This window comes from Trachypithecus francoisi, unplaced genomic scaffold, assembly GCF_009764315.1.
Source record: "Trachypithecus francoisi isolate TF-2019V2 unplaced genomic scaffold, Tfra_2.0 Lachesis_group13, whole genome shotgun sequence".
NCBI classification, from domain to species: Eukaryota; Metazoa; Chordata; class Mammalia; order Primates; family Cercopithecidae; genus Trachypithecus; species Trachypithecus francoisi.
The window spans coordinates 83,947,091-83,957,228 of record NW_022681458.1 but is presented as its reverse complement, the minus strand read 5'-3'; positions in this window follow the sequence as shown (position 1 = coordinate 83,957,228).

Sequence of the window (10,138 nt, the reverse complement as noted above, 5' to 3'; positions counted from 1 at the left end):
AAATAACCTTGGGCAGTATGGCCATTTTCACGATATTGATTCTTCCTATCCATGAGCATGGTATGTTCTTCCGTTTGTTTGTGTCCTCTTTTATTTCACTGAGCAGTGGTTTGTAGTTCTCCTTGAAGACGTCCTTTACATCCCTTGTAAGTTGGATTTCTAGGTATTTTATTCTCTTTGAAGCAATTGTGAATGGAAGTTCATTCATGATTTGGCTCTCTGTTTGTCTGTTACTGGTGTATAAGAATGCTTGTGATTTTTGCACATTAATTTTGTATCCTGAGACTTTGCTGAAGTTGCTTATCAGCTGAAGGAGATTTTGGGCTGAGACAATGGGGTTTTCTAAATATACAATCATGTCATCTGCAAACAGGGACAATTTGACTTCTTCTTTTCCTAACTGGATACCCTTGATTTCTTTCTCTTGCCTGATTGCCCTAGCCAGAACTTCCAACACTATGTTGAATAGGAGTGGTGAGAGAGGGCATCCCTGTCTTGTGCCAGTTTTCAAAGGGAATTTTTCCAGTTTTTGCCCATTCAGTATGATATTGGCTGTGGGTTTGTCATAAATAGCTCTTATTATTTGGAGGTACGTTCCATCAATACCGAATTTATTGAGCGTTTTTAGCATGAAGGGCTGTTGAATTTTGTCAAAAGCCTTTTCTGTATCTATTGAGATAATCATGTGGTTCTTGTCTTTGGTTCTGTTTATATGCTGGATTACGTTTATCGATTTGCGAATGTTGAACCAGCCTTGCATCCCAGGGATGAAGCCCACTTGATCATGGTGGATAAGCTTTTTGATGTGCTGCTGAATCCAGTTTGCCAGTATTTTATTGAGGATTTTTGCATCGATGTTCATCAGGGATATTGGTCTAAAATTCTCTTTGTTTGTTGTGTCTCTGCCAGGCTTTGGTATCAGGATGATGTTGGCCTCATAAAATGAGTTAGGAAGGATTCCCTCTTTTTCTATTGATTAGAATAGTTTCAGAAGGAATGGTACCAGCTCCTCCTTGTACCTCTGGTAGAATTCAGCTGTGAATCCATCTGGTCCTGGACTTTTTTTGGTTGGTAGGCTATTAATTATTGCCTCCATTTCAGAGCCTGCTATTGGTCTATTCAGGGATTCAACTTCTTCCTGGTTTAGTCTTGGAAGAGTGTAAGTGTCCAGGAAATTCTCCATTTCTTCTAGATTTTCTAGTTGATTTGCGTAGAGGTGTTTATAGTATTCTCTGATGGTAGTTTGTATTTCTGTGGGGTCGGTGGTGATATCCCCTTTATCATTTTTTATTGCATCTATTTGATTCCTCTCTCTTTTCTTCTTTATTAGTCTTGCTAGCGGTCTGTCAATTTTGCTGATCTTTTCAAAAAACCAACTCCTGGATTCATTGATTTTTTGGAGGGTTTTTTGTGTCTCTATCTCCTTCAGTTCTGCTCTGATCTTAGTTATTTCTTGCCTTCTGCTAGCTTTTGAATGTGTTTGCTCTTGCCTCTCTAGTTCTTTTAATTGTGATGTTAGAGTGTCAATTTTAGATCTTTCATACAACTCACTTTTATAAGCTAATACCTTTCCAAACTGAATGTTGAAGACAATACTTGAAATGTCCTTTTGTCTGGAAGAATGTGTAACACATTTTTTCCTCCCATTATGACTCTGTTCTCATTGTGATGAATTCTGAAAGCTTTCTTAACCTTGCTGCTTTATTTTCCAGTCCCCTCAAAATGGAGGTTTGGGGGACCTACAGATAACTTGTCATTCATGTTGTTTTCTGACTTTAAAAAAGGCATTTTAAAATGTCTGGAACACAGAAGAGTGAGTGACTCAAATCTGATGAAAATATAATGACCTGTTTTGCTACTACGTGTAGCATTTCACAGCTTACAACACATCCACACATAGATTTTCTTTTTTGATCTTTATGAGGCAAAGAGGAGGCAAGTCTTATTTTATAGATGAAGTGTTCACAGTGGACAAATAAGTGAGTATTATCATCCCCAAGAAACTAAGGCTCAGAAAAGTGATTTCCCCAAAGTCACACAGCCAGTAAGTGTGCCCTCAAGATACATGCTGTTCTTGCTGTGCCATACATCTAGCCTTCTCTCTTGAACTAGAACTTGATCAGTTGCTCATGAAACGCTTTAATATTCACCCTATACCAGAAAAGAAAGGTTTGGGTCTGTCTGTTTTATTGAATGTTAATGCCAGCAGAAAGCCAGATGGCCAAAAGGAGTAGACTTTTATGATTCTCAGTTTTGGCATTTAAGGGTGAGTGAAAAGGAACATGAATTTGAGGAAATAGCAGTGCAAGGCTTCCCACGAGGCATCACACGTCTTTGTAAAACGAGTACTTTGGGACCAATCAAGCCAAGATAAACACTGAATCATTTCAAGTGAGACAAACACAATCTCCGTGTCTCTATTTTGCTCATTAGGAGCCCAGAGCACAAAGCTCACAGGACTGGTTGGTGGTGTCAGGTTAAATTCTGGAGCATTCCTGTAAACATTTCCAGAGACCTCCCCTGCCCTTTGTCAACTGCACATTAAACAGCTTTCTCAGCTCGAGGGGCCCCTTCCTTTGCAGACCTCCTGCTGGGCGAGACCTTCTACCCAGGATTTCTCTCTTTACCTTTAATTTTAGGAAAGCCCTTAGCTCCCTTTGTTGCAGTTATGTTCTGCCTGAGTACTCAGGCTTCCCCTAGTCCTTTGTACCTGAAGTTTTATAGCTCTTGTTCACTCTTCTACCCTGTCTAGCACTTCATAATGCTGTGTTCTTTGTTGCCTTTATGTACATTCAAGTGCTACTACTATCACTGAGTTGTGGAAACGAACTGTGTAATGCACATTCAGATGATGATGTTTTACTGGTCACAGGAGATTCTAAAGGGCTAAGTATTTAGCAGTAGCACCCAAAGTGGCAGAGACCGGTTAATACTATTCAGAGGACCCTATCTGAGAGGTTGAGGTGGTTGTTATAATGGGGAAGAAGTAAGAAAAAGACAAGGTAAGCTTCAAATCTGCACAACTCCCCAGAAGGAAGCCTCTCTTCTCTGAGCTCTATAACATCACTTCAAAGCAATTTTACAGCATGAATTATTCTGGTCAGTATGATCATAATAACTTCATGCCCTTCAGAGCAATTGATGATGGAGTTTTTACCCTGGGATTATGGTAAAAACTCATCCCCAGTGGCTGTTTACCATCAAAGTGGGTAACACACCGACTTCAGGTTTACAGAAGCAGGTCTGCATTATCCAGGGAGGGAGATCACCCCAACCTGAGTAGGGGCTCTTTCAGATTGTCAGGGAAAGAAGCTTAAATGTCCTACTTTTAACAATGGGTTCTGATGATTAAAAAGAAAACCTCAGGCCGAAACAGCTGACTGATTCAAATGTTGATGCTCCCATCCCTGAGCTAGGTGCAAATTATATAATTAAAATGAAGCCTTTGGGCTTCATTTTCTTATCTGTAATATCCAACTTTTAATCTTATGTGAGATTAAATGAAATAATGCTGGTAAAGCACTTAATGTTTTAAATGGCTGGTACTTAAAACAATGTTAGTTCTTTCATCAAAAAACACCATTAAGAGCCAGGCATGGTGGCTCACGCCTGTAATCCCAGCACTTTAGGAGGCCGAGGCAGATCACCTGAGGTCAGGAGTTCAAGACCAGCTTGGCTAACATGGTGAAACCCCGTTTCTACTAAAAATACAAAAAATTAGCCAGGCATGGTGGCATGCGCCTGTAATCCCAGTTACTCTGAGGCAGGGGAATTGCTTGAACCCGGGAGGCAGAGGTTGCAGTGAGCTGAGATTGCGCCATTGCACTACAACTTGGGCAATAAGAGCGAAACTCCGTTAAAAAAAAAAAAGCACCATTAAGTAGGCACACTACAGATTGGGGAAAAAAAAAATACAGCATATTCATCTATAATCTTAGCACTTTGGGAGACCAAGGCAGGAAGATTGAGCCCAGGAGTTCAAGACCAGAACAGACAACATAGCAAGACCTCGCCTCATCTCTACTGGAAAAAAAAAACTAGCCAGGCACAGTGGCTTGTGAGTATAGTCCCCAGCTACTGGGGAGGCCAAAGCAGGAGGATCACTTGAGCAAAGGAGGTTGAGACTGCAGTGAGCTATAATTACACCATTGCACTCTAGCCTGAATGAACAGAGCAAGACCCTGTCTCAAAAAAAAAAAAGCTGGAGGGAATCTGTATCCTCATATATAAAGAATTGTCAGAAGTCAACAATAAAAACATGAACCACCTCATTTTAAAAGTGGGCAGAAAACTTGGACAGACTCTTCAGAAAAGAAGGTATACAAATGGTTAAAGGCATATGAAAAGGTGCTCAACATCATTATTCATCCAGGAAATGCATATAAAGCAACAGTGAGACACCATTTCACACTCAATAGGATAACTAAAATCAAGAAAGACTGATTAAACATCGGCAGTGAGGCAGAGCAACTGGAACTCTCAGACCTGGCTGGCAGGAATATAAAGAGGTGCAATTGCTTTGAAAAGCAACCTGGCATTTCCATCAGTTTAAACACACATTAAGCCTATAAACCAGAAATTACACTCCTTATATTTATCCAAGAAAATTAAAAGCTGTAATCTAAAGAACACTTGCCCATGAATGTTTGTAGCAGCCTTATTTTTAGTAGCCCCAAAGCAGAAACAACCCAAATGCCCTTCAACAGAGAAAAGATGAACAAATAGCAGCATGTTCCTACAATGGAATACTACTTAGCCATAATAAGAAAACAACTATCAATACTTGCAACACAATAACGCTCCAAACTATTATGTTGAGTGAAAGAAACTACACACAAAAAGGACATTGCATATGAAGCACAAGAAAGGCCACGTTAACCTATGGTGCTTTTGGTACAAGAAGGATTGATTGGAAAGAGGCACAAGAGAACTTTCTAGGATCAGGAAAATATTCTATCCTGTTTTTGTTGGTGGTTACATGGGTGTATATAATTTCCAGAATTCGTAGAACTGAGCATTTAAGATCTGTGCATATTGTTGTGTTAAATTATATATTGACAGCCGGACGTGGTGGCTCATGCCTGTAATCCCAGCACTTTGGGAGGCCAAGGTGGGTGGATCACCTGAGGTCCAGAGGTCAAGACCAGCCTGACCAACATGAAGAAACCCCATCTCTACTAAAAATACAAAATTAGCCAGGTGTGGTGGTGCATGCCTGTAATCCCAGCTACTTGGAAGGCTGAGGCAGGAGAATCACTTGAACCCGGGAGGCAGAGGTTGCAGTGAGCTGAGATCGCACCATTGCACTCCAGCCTGGGCAACAAGAGAAATTCCGTCTGGAAAAAAAGAAAATATATATATATATATATGTATATATATATACACACACACACATACACACACACACACATCAATCTAAAATAACTTATGTTACTTATTATTTTATCATGATTGCAACAAATCATCAACAACGCCATAGGCCTTGTGGAGAACGGGAACAGGACCTGCAGCTGTTCAGGATACACCAGTAGCTCTGTGACTCCAATATTTTGTGGTCCCATCAGAACTGAGCATCTGCCATTCCCTTATATAGTGACTCTGCTCTCATGACTCAGATTTTCTCTCGACTCTCCAATTATTTCTCCTGCTGCCTCTCTCATTACTTCTCTTGGTTCCCATTGTAATTTTTCCTATGCTTCTCTGTCACCCCCAGAGAGAATAAGATTGGGTGAGTTAATTAGCATTCCCTGACTATTGGTCTGATCTCTCATATCCTGCCATCTCAAAAGCCTCCACTGTCCTTGCCTGTAACATCTAGAGGTGCCTTTGTTAGAACTCCATTTCTGGTCCAGTCTGTACAGCCAGGGTGGCAGGGTCTCATGACACATTTCATAGCAATTTGGGTGAAGGCAGGAACTCCAGGGGCTGTGTGGGTGGTTGAGTACTTGAAGGTTCCTGAGTCATTGTGATGACCATGTTCAATCACAGGGAAACAGTCCCCCTCAGCTCCCCAGTGTCTGAGTCTCCAGTCCTGGTTTTGGGGCACACATCACTGCAGCAGGAAGGATCCAAATGCATGTTTTACACCCATAATACTGCTTTAATACCTGGTCCTGATAAGGTCGCAATGTTACCAGGGCTGTCTTGTCAAATACATGCTTAACGCCAACTCTTGTCAAAGAAACCCAGAAAAACCTGTTGATCAAGAAAAGCTAAGGGGGAATATCACCTTGACAAAGTCTTCATAGTGTCTCATCACAGGAAAGTAGAGAGAGATGTCTTCAGGTTTTCAGGACCAGGGCTGAGGATTTTCAGGCAGGTCTTGCAAAGTGGGGAACTGGTTGGAATGAGGTAGAGTTTGTGACATAATAGCTTTGCGTGGTGGCTCCATGAGGTTAGGGTCGTGAGGGATGTCTTCATGGGCAAGCTGCTAGTTGGTTCATATTTCTGCCTTCCAGGGCTATTCGTTTCCCAGAGCAAGCAACTCACATATTTTTGCCTGATCCCAGCACTGGTTAATACAGGGAGAGGCAACTATGTTTTCAGCTTTTATTGATCTCCTTGTGAAATGTTAAAGCTATTTCTCGCATATTCTACTTGAATCTCCCACCTTCAAATCCATCAGTTAAAACAAGGTTTCGGTGTGCGTCACAGTCATGGGAGACCTTAGGTAGAGAGCAGGTTGTGATAGGGTGGCTATAACGAGACAGTTAGGGGGCTTATGTTTTACCCATAGTTTTTCTTCAATTACTTTATGATCCAGAGCACTCTTCAATTTTCCTCATCCGTAAAATAAGGAAAATTAATGTATCAATTTCACGGAATTGTAGTGAGGATTAAATGACTTACCTAAGTGTAGAGAACCTGGAAAGTATTTCTATTATTAATATTTCCCAGTTTCTCCAGCTTGGACACTCCAGCAGTCCGTCTGCCATGAAGCTGTCTCGGTAAATCCTGCTGTGCACTTGCCCAGCTCTTTTCCTGCCCCCTCAGCTTTTGCCCTCAGTAACCACGTGCACCAGTATGGCCATAGTGGTTATTTAAAATATTGAGAAACTTCTCTTCAGGTGTGCAAGTCCCTCAAGTGTCCTCTACCACTATCACCACCACTACTCCTGGAACATTCCATTTTCTGTCAGGCAACTGAAGGTTAAACATCTCTTCTGCGTTTACACAAGGGGCCTCCAAGCCCCTGCTCAGCACCGTTCTCTCTCTGCTCCCTGCCTCTGTTCATGTTTCCTGCCTCCCACATGCTTTTTGCACCTCCTTCTCTCAATATTCACCTGTCCAGATAATAATGTGCAGCTTTGTTGTTGTTGTTGTTGTTGTTGTTGTTGTTGTTGCTATTGTTGTTGTTGAGACAGAGTCTCGCTCTGTCACCCAGGCTGCAGTGCAGTGGCACAATCATAGCTCACTGTAGCCTCCACTTCCTGGGCTCAAGTGACCCTCCCACCTCAGCCTTCTGAGTCGCTGGGACTACAGGCACACACCACCATGCTTGGCTAATTCTTGTATTTTTTGTAGAGACAGGGTTTCACCATGTTGCCCAGGCTGGTCTCCAACTCCTACACTTAAAGGATCCACCCGCCTCAGGCTCCCAAAGTGCTGGGATCGCAGGCTTGAGCCACTATGTGTGGCCAATGTGCAGCTTTTTAAAAACATGTTGCTACAAGCCATGGGGCTATATACAGGTGTGTACAGTTACAAGTGAAGACTCTCAGCAGGTTCCTCACTTGAGTTTGATTCTATTTAGGAATCATTTACTGAACCCGGCATTGTGCTAAGCTGGGGGTTACTAAATAAGGAACTCTCCTCAAACCCTCAGCTAGAAAATGTCCTCAGCTGGTTCAGGCTAAGGCTACATTAACCCAAAGGCTGAGGGTCCAATACGTCACCTCAGCCTCTGGAGTTGAGCTGACTCCCTGGCCACAGACCCTCTGCCTGTTCCTACAGAAGTTGGTGACAACCTTAGGGTTGCTCTAATGTAGTTTTCCTGGTACCAGCCACTACCAGACTAAAGCCCTTTTCTCTCCCACTAGCAATCTCCTCTGCTTTACACCCAGATGCTCAGTTTCTCCTGCTGTGCTCAGAATTAGAGGCAGTTTGTTTCCATTGGAAGGAATAAAGTGACATTCCTTGCTCACCTCCTGACTGCTAGAGGAATGTGCCATACATGGAACCACATACGTCATATCCTGCATTCAGACCAAGCCCAAGGAGGGATGGGGTGGGGGGCATTCGCCACAGGCCTCCCTCTTTCTGCGCCTCCCCCACTGTTTCAAATGTCAGTGGCAGAAGTTCTGTCGGCTCAGGAGTGGGAGGAGGCACAATGTGCGTGTGGAGGAACAGATGGCTGCAGGGGGTTGGGGCTGAGCCACTCTCCACCCCCATGCCCGGCTTGTCCTGGCAAGTTTGTTCACTGATGGAGCACAGCCTGAGTGTTCACAGCCCCCGCCCAGTCTCCCCACCTCTGCTCTCTCTCACTGCCGTTCATCCTCCTTGGAAGCCAGAGCCCTTCTCTCCTTCCACAGGGAATCCTGTCAGGCTCTGCTTCACAGCGTTTGTTGACTTGCTTGGCTACAGGATAAAATGCCAACTCGGTACCTTGGCCCAGGTCACCTCCCATGTGCTACTAAAACACAGAGTGCTCCTGCCATTCCTAAAGGGATCACACTCTCTAGACCCTACCCCAGGGCACAGGCTGTTATTTCCACCCGGAATTCCTAGAACCTTCCCTCACACCTTTCCCACCTACTAAACTCCTATTCACCCTTCAAAACCCACTCCAATATTGCTTCCTCTGGAAAGCTTTCCCCAAGGCCTCTGTGGAAGAAGAGCTGTTCCCTCCTCAGGGTCCCCTCAGTACTAGGTTCATACACCTAAATCAGCATATCACGGGTCTTACTGTAATTTACCTGTTTACATGTCTCTCTCCCCAACTAGTTCCCAAGATCCTCAGATACATAATCCCTGTCTTAAGTCGATGCTCAATATATTTACTGAATAAATGAATGAAAAGTTAAATACACACTACTGATAGATTCTTCTTAAGCCTTAATACACTTCTCAGGGTTATCAATGTTCTCGAGCCTCTGCCTTTCCCTCCCCATTCACCCTTCCTAGGGCTTAGGGGTTATGGGAAAAGGGAAATTGTAATGACTGGGAAGTGGAGCACCCCTGACTCTAGAACCACGTCCCTGCCCTTTTTGATGTTCTCTCCTCTCTTGGAGAACCCTCTTCCCTGCCAGATACTCAGGTAGAGAGCAAAGCAAAATACCAACTAGTGTGTGCCTGTGGCTGAGTCATTTTACATCTCTAGACTACAGAGTCTCATCTGAGAAACTGGAGATTAGAACCAGGTGACGTCAAAGGCTCTTTGTAGTTTTGACAAGCTATAAGTCATGAAGAAAGTCACTGGAATTTTAGGCATCCCTGAAACTAGAGAATAGAAATGTGCACAGGGCCTCTTCAGTGTTCGCATAATATAAAACTGTTTATCCATGAATAAGGCCGACCCTGGCAGTGGCTTCTTTCTTTCCTGACACATCACTCCCACCACTTCTGATTCAAAGCCACCTCCCGAGTTGTCAGCTGGGCACCTTGGGAGACTGTTTTTGGCTTATTAATGTTGATGGAATAGCATTTTCAACTGCTACAACCAGTATAATCCAAACTCTCCATATTAAAAAAAAATTATTTTTTTCCCACCACCACTCATCCCTGGACTATTTGCAGAGCCTCCCAGAGGTAGAGAGGCCTGGGCACTTGTGTTTTGTTGGGGACTCTTTGAACAACTGTGCAGGTAGTATACTGTACAACTCTAGGAGGCTCCCTTCATGTTGAAGTCACCGTAGACTTGCGCATGCATTAGGATACGTTTTTTGCAGATGGCAGCCAAGCATCTGGGGCAAAGTTGTTTTTTCTCACCTGCACAAAGGTACTTAGGAGATTAGCTCCAGTGCTAACTCTTTTCAAAAGGAACCTACACCAGGCCAGGTGCGGTGGCTCAAACCTGTAATCCCAGCACTTTGGGAAGCCAAAGCTGGTGGATCACTTGAGGTCAAGAGTTGGAGACAAATACAAAATATAAAATATTAGCCAAGCGTGGAGGCATGTGCTACTCAGGAGGCTGAAGCAG